Source organism: Sorex araneus, chromosome X (assembly GCF_027595985.1).
Source record: "Sorex araneus isolate mSorAra2 chromosome X, mSorAra2.pri, whole genome shotgun sequence".
NCBI lineage: Eukaryota > Metazoa > Chordata > Mammalia > Eulipotyphla > Soricidae > Sorex > Sorex araneus.
This window is the reverse complement of record NC_073313.1, coordinates 23,179,283-23,190,038: the sequence shown is the minus strand read 5'-3', so window position 1 is coordinate 23,190,038 and position 10,756 is coordinate 23,179,283. Positions and strand designations below refer to the sequence as shown.

General features: G+C 39.9%; 1 non-coding gene across 1 annotated transcript; it reads right to left on the bottom strand.

The window, feature by feature from the left end:
• Nucleotides 1–3,952: 3,952 nt before the first annotated feature.
• On the bottom strand, nucleotides 3,953–4,055 carry LOC129400477 (U6 spliceosomal RNA). Its single transcript, XR_008627712.1, has one exon. It is a non-coding gene; the product is annotated as a U6 spliceosomal RNA (small nuclear RNA).
• Nucleotides 4,056–10,756: the final 6,701 nt, after the last annotated feature.

Here is a 10,756-nt window from a genome sequence, read left to right as displayed (position 1 = left end):
TCTTGTCTTTTTCCCCCCAAAATGGAGCAATAGCTCAGCGGGTAGAGCGTTTGCTTGCACAAGGCAGACCCGGGTTCAATTCCTCTGTCCCTCTCGGAGAGCCCGGCAAGCTACCGAGAGTATCTCCCCTGCATGGCAGAGCCTAGCAAGCTACCTGTGGTGTATTCAATATGCCAAAAACAGTAACAACAAGTCTCACAATGGAGACGTTACTGGTGCGCGTTCGAGCAAAATCGATGAGCAACAGGGTGACAGTGATACAGTGATACAGTGAAAGCATTGTGAGTTGCAAAATTATTCACAGTTGGGGTTTTGACATACAATTTTGCATCACCAATCACGCCACCAGTGTCAACTTCCATCCACCAGTGTTCCCAGGTCCCCTCTCCTACCCCCTCACACTCGCCCCACCCCAGCCCAACCTGTCATCTTGACAGGTATCTTTTAAATTTGGTTATTTAAGTGTGGGTCTTGCAATTTCAATGTTGTTGACTCTGTAGTTTGGATATTTAGTCTGTCATTCCTTAATACCACCAATGTACCTGAATCCCTGTGACCCCTGTTCCCGTTGCTTCTCATCTATCTGTTCTCCCCTTCTCCTTCACTCTTATTTATTTCCTTCTCCATGTACTATGAGGTCAAGGGTGATGTAGGCACTCCCCTGCACGCACACACATACCTTCCAGCTTTAAACCTTTGCATTTCCTCATCCAGTTGCTGTAAAATACCACATATAAGTGGTATAATCCTGTATTTGTCTTTGACTTACTTCATTTAACATGATATCTTCCAGTTCCATCTGTGTTGCAACAAATTGCATGATTTCATTATTCTTTACAGCTGCGTAGAATGCCATTGTGTGTGTGAGTGTGCATGTGTGTATTACATCTTCATGATCCACTGATCTGTTGTTGAACATCTAGGTTGATTCCCTATCTTAGCTATTGTACTGAGTGCTGCAATGAATAATGATGTGCATATGTCCTTTTGAATGAATGTTTTTCTGTTCCCAGGGGGTAGATACCCAAAAGTGGAATTGCCGGGTCATTTTGTAACTCAATTTTAAGTTTACTGAGAACCCTCCATACTGTTTTCTGGGGTTGAACCAGGAGACATTCCCACCAGCATGAGAGTTCCTTTGTCTTGTCTTTTAAAACTGTGTTAAAGCTTCTTGAAAAATGGATTTCAAGGCTATAATTTCTCTAAGTTGTTGCTGGTCCATGAAAGTATGTTTTTCCTATGTTGCTGAGGGATTTTATACTCTTTCAATCATGAATTAACATTTCACTTGTACAGAATGTTCAATATATTCAGGTTTGTTTGTGTGTATGTGTTTGTCTATGTGTTTTTACATCTATAGAGATCTTTACTGCAGTCTTTTAACTTTCTAAAAAGAATCTAGAGAAGACTGATTTTCATACTTTGTAAGCTATAACCTATAACTTTGAATTTTGCATATTTTATTTCTATATGCTCAATGATCTCATTATTAATTATACCATTATAATTATTTCACTGTAGAATAACCAATGAACTTTTGACGTTGGTCTGACTTCACTGGACATAGTAAACTTAATTCTAACCAGATGGATGTTCCTTATTCCACAAAAGATGTTTAGAGGATTCCAGTTACTGTTTAATATTCTCCAGTAGTTCTTCACTTAACTGGAAGTACTTATTTAACCGGGATTTTCTTTTTAAATGTAAACATTTTATTTTTAAAAATTAAATGTATTTAGGACTGGGGAGATAATTCTATGGATTGGCATACCTGCTGTGCTTGCTTGAAGCTTCATCCCTTTCCTGAGTGCACCCGGGTATCCCTGGGGGCCCCAGCTTGGTAGGCCCGAGCATTGAACTATTGGCTTCTCATAGCTGAACCAAGGAGCAACCCTTGTGCCCCTGTCAGTTACTGGGGAGGCTCCCCCCAAGTAAAAAATAGCACTGTAGCACTGTCATCCCATTGTTCATTGATTTGCTCCAGTGGGCACCAGTAACGTCTCCATTGTGAGACTTGTTGTTACTGTTTTTGGCATATTGAATACGCCATGGGTAGCTTGCCAGGCTCTACCGGGCGGGCGGGATACTCTCCGTAGCTTGCTGGGCTCTCCAAGAGGGATGAACCCAGTTCAAACCCAGGTCGGTCTCTTTGCGTGCTTATAGAATGTGTGCCCCCCAAACACATTCAGTTTGGAGTAAGAAAGAAGGAAACTAAGAGTAAAGTCCAGCAGAATCTCCAAGTAATGCTTAGCATGGCAGAACAGATGTTTTCTAGAGAGGGCTAGAGCACTGTCACTGGATCCAAAGGGCACTAATGAATGCTTGTGTTCAATTAAAAGCAATTGGGACATGCCATTACATTAGGCAACCCTTGCATTCAGTTGGGTATTGGGAACATCTGTTTATTTTAGAGTTATTTTCCCCCAAGTGTGAATCTCATGGCACTTGATCAAAGGAAAAGGCAAAAAGCTATCTTTAAGTAGAGATTAGACCAGAGATGAAGTAGCACTGCATTATATGGTGAGACAATGCCTTTACTATTTTCTTTCTGCCCATATAATTACCTTAAGGAGGAAGTCTCAGTTTGATGCTAGTGAGTCTTTAACAGCCCTGATACTTGCTAACTTGCATATTGAGCAAAGAGAAAGCAGCCTTCAACTAGGAGCCTTTAGCTTGCCAGAGGATTCAGCTAGCATATCACTTCATTGTTTTGTTTCACTGTCGCTATTTTAAAGGTTAGCTTCTACACATGGCAAATGCTGCTGGATTTCCATTTATTTATTTATTTATTTATTTTTACTTCTTTTGAAGCATAAGATGCATAGATAGAGTGGTACCTATGCATTTTTCCTCAAAGTGAACACACTTATAATTTGTAGCCAAATGGAACAAATCGAATAAATAATTAGCTGGATTCCAGACATCTCCTCGTAGTGACTACCTCCCACCACTCTAAGTTACTGTCACCTTAACTTCAAACACTGTGTTTAGTCTTGGCTATTTTTGCACTTTAAAAAAAAATAGAATCAGGGGCTGGAGCGATGGCACAGCGGGTAGGGTGTTTGCCTTGCACGCGGCTGACCCAGGTTCGATTCCCAGCATCCCATATGGTCCCCTGAGCACCGCCAGGAGTAATTTCTGAGTGCAGAGCCAGGAGTAACCCCTGTGCATCGCCAGGTGTGACCCAAAAAGCAAAAAAAAATAGAATCATAGGGGCTGGAGAGAGTATAGTAGAAAAGTCACTTGTCTGGCAGGTAGCTGACCTGGGTTTGATCCCTGATAGCCTGTTCTGGAGCACCGCCAGGAGGGATCCCTGAGTGCAGAGCCAGAAGTATTGCCAGGTATGGACCCCAAATCAAAACGACATTAAAAACTGAAAACCAGAATCATATAGTAAGTGCTCTTTTGTCTCGGGCTTCTTGCATTCAATATGGTACTATAAATTTCACTGACATTTGTTACATGTCTGGCTTGTTTAAATGTCTTCACTTTGTGGCTTTATTCATGTGGTTCTGAAGTACCCCTGTGCCTTCTCAGTTCCATGCAAAAGGCAAACCAGACTGAAGGAATCACTGACAACCCAAGGCAAGAGCATGGTTAATACATTAGAAATGCTTCATGCAGGGAGATCCTGGCAGGGAGAAGATTAAAAAGGAGAGACTGCAGGCCTGGTCCCCCCTCTTTGAGCCGGGCTGTCAGTGGCAACGGTAAGAACTGCCTTGTGTTATGTTGGGCTGTATAATGTGATGCAGTTCATTCCCACCCTTTGTACCCACCATGATGGTTGTGGTTCAAGGAAATGCACATATTTCATCTTCATTCGCGAGGGAGGGAAGAGAGAAATGATGCGTAAGGAAGGATGGGAAATGGAGAGAGGTGAAAAGAAATTCTTATCTCTTGGAATTTCAACCAGGAGGCACTTTGAGCATTTAATTTATTCATTATTTATTTTTAAACCGTGGAATGGTTCAGGAGTATGTATGTCATCCTTGTGCAGGGACTGTGCTAATCTTCTCTGCATTGTTTCAATTGTAGTGTATTTGCTGCTGAAGTAAGTGCTCCTTCTAGCATTTAGACATTGCATTGATTTCTCTGGGTTTCCAGAAACCTTATTTTTCCCTTAAGAATTTCATGAATTGTCCATATTCTTTCATTCTCCAGGAGTCAGGTTCCCTAGATTTTAGCACATTATTACATTTTCAAAGACCAAGCTCTGCAGTACTATCATTTTTCCTCCTTGTAATGTTATCTGCTTCATTGCTCTTGACCTTTTCTCAGGATCAACAGATCCCCAACTGCTTTCTCAGACATTCCCACTTTGGGGAGATAGAACAGGGCTTCAGGTGCTTACGTCACATGCCTACAGCCCTAGTACTAAAATCCTTAGTATCACGGATGGTCCCCCAAGCAAGGCCAGGTGTCACTCCTGAGCAGAGAACTAGGGATAGCCCCTGAGCAACAAGTGCGGCCCCCAAATCAACACCAATGAAAACAGAACACCAGCTCATGTTCCTCTGAACCGTATTATATGATATAAGAAGTAAAAAGAGATCTAGTCAATTTGTTACTTTCAGGAGAAAGTATCTGGTTTGTGTTATTTATATTGTGATTGAAATGAATTATTCTAAAACTGTCAGCTCTTGGGATCTCATGTTAATTTTGAACTCTTAGTTTAATTATTTAATGTGTGTTTTAGCCTTTAGGTTCTAGGTTCCCATCTCAAGAGTATAAAGGGACTTTCGGAGGGGGGAGGGGACCTTTATGTATTCAGCATTTGAAACATAGTGAGCAACTATTATGTTCGAATGCCTTTTTTGGAAAAATATTTTATTCCTGAGAACACTGAACTCTTACTTAATTCAGAATTAAGGCTGACATTTGAGGGTAAATCTGGAGGGGGAAGAAAAGTAAAATATTTTAAGGCTTGGTCCTCTCCTTTGCCTATTGCTTTTTGCTTCAACTAGACACAAGCTTAGGGAGATCTCAGCTGCAGTGGCTCGTTGCCAATACTCTCAGGACTGCAGGTCCAGAAATTACAGGCTTTTCACAGCAGGAATTTCCTTCTTGTTGGGGCTGATGTAGGAGGGATATTCTGACACGGAGTAGGAGATTGGGTTGTAAGATCCAAAGATCTTTCCGAACTTAGATTGTAGTGATACAGTGAATGCCAGTTCTCCAAAGGCACAAGTCAACAACTTTATTGTGTGCTTCATGTACTTCATCATGCCTGCATAACTCCAATCAGCATTCGATTCTCATAGTAAAACTAGGATAAGCACATGCAGTGATTACTCCCCCACCCTCTTACAGTTGGTGAAAGGCAGGCCTAGTACATGCTCATTAACCATAGATTATATGATTATAATTATTATTAATAAGCCTCTAACTCCCAGATGCTTTTTCCTAGGATTCTGATGTAATTGCCCAAATAAGAATCTGCCGATTTTCATAAGTCATAAGTCATTCTAGAGGAATTCCGGAAAATAAGAATAATAGGAGGCTGGAGCAATAGCACAGTTGTAGGGCGTTCACCTTTCACGTGGCTGACCCGTGTTCGATTCCTCCGCCCCTCTTGGAGAGCCTGGCAAGCTACCGAGAGTATCGCACTTGCACGGCAGAGCCTGGCAAGCTACCCGTGGCGTATTGGATATGACAAAGACAGTAACAATAAGTCTCACAATGAGAGACGTTACTGGTGCCCGCTCGAACAAATCAATGAGCAACGGGATGACAGTGAAGAATAATAGGAGTGTACTTATATCTCTTGGATATAAAGTAAGCCTTTTGTGGGAGAATTCCTTGCACCTCAAAAGTTTTAGGGGCAATTGTGGAGTCATGTGTTTGTGAAAGAAGTATTAAGTACTTTTGGTTCTGTCTCAAAACACAGAGCAATGTCTGTGATCCAACGGAGAACAAGATCCTAGGTTAAAGGGCTCAATTTTTGTGTATCTCATTTATTTCAGAAGATTAGGAGTCAATAGATGTTCAGATTTTGTTTGGGGGCCACATCTGACAGTGCTCAATACTTACTCTGCTTAGGGATCACTCCGGACAGGGTTTGGGGACCATGTAGGGTACTAGGGATTAAACCCTGGTCATCCTCATGCAATGTAAGTTACCTACAACTGTAATATCTCCTGGGCCCCCAATACATTATTCTTAAATTGAATTGTTTAAAAGTACTGTGTGTGGTAAGTAGTTGAGTGAACCATACTTAACTTAATGACATCTCTTGTCTCAAACTCTACCTCTAACTAAATGTTTTGAATTCTATTAACATTTTCAAAAGATGTATCTTATTGATTAGTATTGTGTTTTTTAATGAAGAATAAACGAGAAACCAATTGTACAGTGTCATATTAAGCCAAGATAGTTAAGAAAAATTCTAGCTGGATCTTAAATTAATCGTGGATAAACTGGACAAATGCCAAAGGTTGAGTGAGTTAAAACAGATCTTATTTCAGTAAATAAATTTTACATAAAGAAATGCAATTAGATTGTAGTCACAAAAATAGCAGCAATATATTTTACAAAGAAAGTCACAGTGATAGATTTAAGGGTTCGATAGAATTTGTGTTTTGCACCTTGAAACTGATGTTCTTATAGTTAACCTCTGGTAAGTAACAATAGTACTGTGTTCAAAATGCTGCAGAGAATTAGAGATTTATTCTTTTCATGTGCTAATTCCTTTAGTAGGTTTTTATTTGAAAGTACTGCAGAGGTGGGTTATGTGGTGGGTAATATTTTTAGGGCATAACAATTATCAAACTGCCTTTCAATTTATTTTAGTAGTATTAGATTTTTGGATCAGATTTTGAATTTTATCTTTACATTTTAAGTTTTTGGTAACATACTCTTAAGAAGATAAATATATTGAGTGATGAGTTTCTTTAGAAATTTTACAGTATGTTTCCTTTATGTTCATATACTATAGTTAGCAACATTAATTCTAAGCTCTACATTGGATAGAAGTCTATATGAATCATTATTTGTTTAAATTTTTTTTTAAATCTGTGATTCGTTGAAAATGTGCCTAGCTTTTACTGCTCAGTTGAGAATACTCTGATGAAAGCAAAACATTAAAGCCTATAATTAGCTATTTATATTTTTCTCCTCCTTTGCAGTAATGTCCTTTATGTCTTCTCCTGGTTTGAAATTGGCAGAAGTACCCAGAATTTTGGGAATGACTTGGAAGGTTAGAGTTAAAAACAGTGAAAATAACTGAGGCATAATCATTCAGGACCATTTTGTATTCATATTTAGTATTTATTATATAACAATAATTGTGAGGAACATGAAGCCTTCTTGCTTACTTCAAAAACAGGGAGAAGACCACAATTTGAAAGACTATATTATACCCTCAGTGAGTAAGCAGTCGAATGTAGTAGATATGGCTTGGATTTGGATAGACAGTTTGAGTTTATGTTCCATCAGTTACTAGTTGAATTACCTTACACACCATCTCAGTTTGGGATTCCTTCCCACTGCTGACCCAGAGATAAGAATTTAAATAGTTATATTAGACAGTAACAGACCATGCTCAAATAGTATCCTCAAACAATGATGACACTAATAATTGAGGCATGGCTTAATAGGTCCATCTCACTCCTCTGCTCTGTTTGGCTTCTAGTTGGACCTAGAATCATTTGAACACTCACTCACATCTGGTATTGATGTTGACTGGGAATTATATGGGGCTGTTGATGAGCTGTTTGGCTTCTGCACAGGGCAATGGCTGGGTTCTACTTGTGAGCGAATATTCTAAAAGTCCAGGTAGAACTGGCCCCTGTAGGAATGATCTACCCTCAATGGCCGCAGTGTCGCATCTTCCAGAATCAGAGGCCCAAGCAGATTCAGGGGGAGAGGGACGGTCATATTCTCTCTGTGTTTTTCTTTTCTTTTAGTTTTAGAGCCATACCTGGAGGTTCACAAAGGCTGCGCTGGGGTCAGGGTGGGGTCACTTACACTTGGAAGACTATATTGAGCTGGGGATCAATCCAGGATCGAACCTGGGCCTTCCATATACAAACTATATTCCATCTATTTGTGGAAGAGTATCAGTGTTACATTGTAAGAATAAAAGCATGTGGTACGAAATATTGTTGCAACTGTCTTTGGAAAATATGCTGTGCTACAAATTACACATAGTTTATCTGAAGGATGGACCCAGGAAGTCTTCCATGTGAGACCGGAAGGGACAAAGCTAGGTTAGCAGTCACTATGGGAGACTGGGGTTCAGTCCTAGTAGAATATTTTAGAGTTTGAGAGGAACACATACTGGACTTGTCACAGTAAAGGGTTGGAAGGTGAAGTATTTGTCCACTGACTTTTGTCCCTCATAGTTTAGAGTACATTCTTGAAGTGTTAACTACTTGACTTTTCAGATCTGCTCTACTGTATGGTGATCCTGAGCTTGCTCTTGTAACCAGAAAAGTTCTTTGTATTGAGTGATGCAGCTGTTTATGATAAGAAGCTCTTGGCATAGGCAGAAACCACAGAGCTGCAGGCCCAAGGGTGGTGGATGAGACATCAGGAGCTTCAACTGCACATGGAGGACTTAAGTTCAATTCTGCCCCATTCTAGGTATGGAACTTTCCGCAAGATGCATGGTATTTTAAAATCTGAATTTCTTCACGTGGAAATGGAATGATCATAGCTACCTCATAGAATTGGGAGGAGTGCCAGGAGTACTGCATCTAGGAATTGTACCTGGAGTGTGATCAATGTTCTGTGAAGGAAGGGGTTCAGCAATTTTTCTGTAAGTCCTTGTTCTCTTATTAGCTGAGACAGCATTCTTAGGAAAGCAAGAAGGCAAGATCTAATATCCATATAAGCATGCTAATCAATGACCTCCTAGTGAATAGATAATGGTGTTTCGATGGAGGAGAATTCAAATCTATGGACTCAGGTTTTTCCCTGATTTAGGATAGCTTATTGAAGCATATTTGGGGTTCATAGATTTATGGGATGTGTCTCACTAGAAAATGTCATGCAAGCTGTGAAACCATCTGGTTGTCAATAAAGATATTTCATTACCTGACTTACTCTAGGCTGTCTGATGTGACTGCCTACACAACCCGAAGGACTCATCTTTGAGCTCAGATCCAAGAGTGTCTGTCTAAGATGGAAAGAAGGGGACTTGAAACTCTTTGCTCAACATCCTAATCCTCTCCCTACTTGACTTGTGCCCCTGAATGCTAGTATTCTTGAAATTATTAGTAAAGCACATTATTGTGTAATGCCTGATTTAAAACTTTTGATTTTTTTTTTTTGGTTAAGGGGAGGAGGACCCACCTAGCCATGTTTAAGGCTTACTCCTGGCTCTGCACCAGAGATCACTCCTGACAGACTGGGGAACTCTGTGGGGTGCCAGAGATCAAACTTGGTTTGGCTGCATGCAAGGCAAGTGCCTGACCTGCTGTACTATCTCTCTAGCCAAGGACTTTGGTTTGATAATTGATCATTTAAATGGTACTCAATAAATAGTAAGTGAATAAGTAAGTTGATGCACAATTTAAATTTTTGTTTTCTCCATGGGAAAACGAAAAAGAAGCAGAAGTCTTATTTTGTCCTTTATTTTAAATAAAATATTATTATTTGATTTGGGGGCCATACATAGTGGTGCTCAGGGCTTATTCCTGGCTCTGAGCTAAGGGATCACTTCTGGTATATCTCAGGGAACCATATGAGGTTCTGGGAATAGATTCTGGGTTGGCCACATGCAAGGCAAGTTCCCTACCCACTATTCTATTTCTCTGGATCCTCCTAAATTTTAATCAAGTTACTGGATACACAACAGAAGTGTATTTATTTGAGGGCAAAGTGTATTATTCATTTTTGAGTATTCTTAGGGTCTTGAGCAAATATGTTAGTTGTACAGTTGAGGGAATTTCAAATTTGAGCTCAGTCAGGTTGCTATTTTTCACTGGATTCAGGAAGACCAGTTTTGATACCAAAAGAATAATTTACATTCATAGGATTTTCTCAACATATTGTTGTTTATCACTTTAGTTAGATTTATGAAGATCTTTCATTTAAATTAGGTAAAAAAACCTCTGTTTTTCTTATTTTGGTAATTCCAAATGGTTGCTAATCTAGATACAAGTTCTTTGGGTTTTGGAATTTGCATTCACATTTGCATTTGGGCATACTAGAGTTCCAAAACCCTCCTGTTTATCAAACAAAGATATGGTGAATAAATATAGCCCAGGAAGAAATCTCCAGCTGCTCTAGATTTGCTGTTTACAAAGTGCTTTTTCAATCATTAACAAAACAATCATGCAAAGGAGCCAGGCAACCAGTCTTGGTTTACTCTCCCCTATCTGACCACTGGAGAAAATGTCTCTTTACTCCTAACCTTACTTTACCACTGAAAGAAGAGGTACTATTGTAAACAGGAAGCCTAAAATACTTTCTGCTAGAGGGGCACCACTGGACAAGTGATTATCATTTAATGTGGGTGTAATTGACAGGGGGACAGTGCTACACAGAGTACTTTGTTGGGGGATATGATTTCAAAAACAAAGCAAAGTGCAAATAATCACTGATGATAAAGGAAACTAGTATTGTTTTAAAATATGCTTTTATAAATAACACTGTAGCACTGTCGTCCCATTGTTCATCGATTTGCTCGAGCGGGCACCAGTAACGTCTCCATTGTGAGACTTGTTACTGTTTTTGGCATATCGAATATGCCACGGGGAGACTGCCAGGCTCTGCTGTGCGGGCGGGATACTCTCGGTAGCTTGGCAGGCTC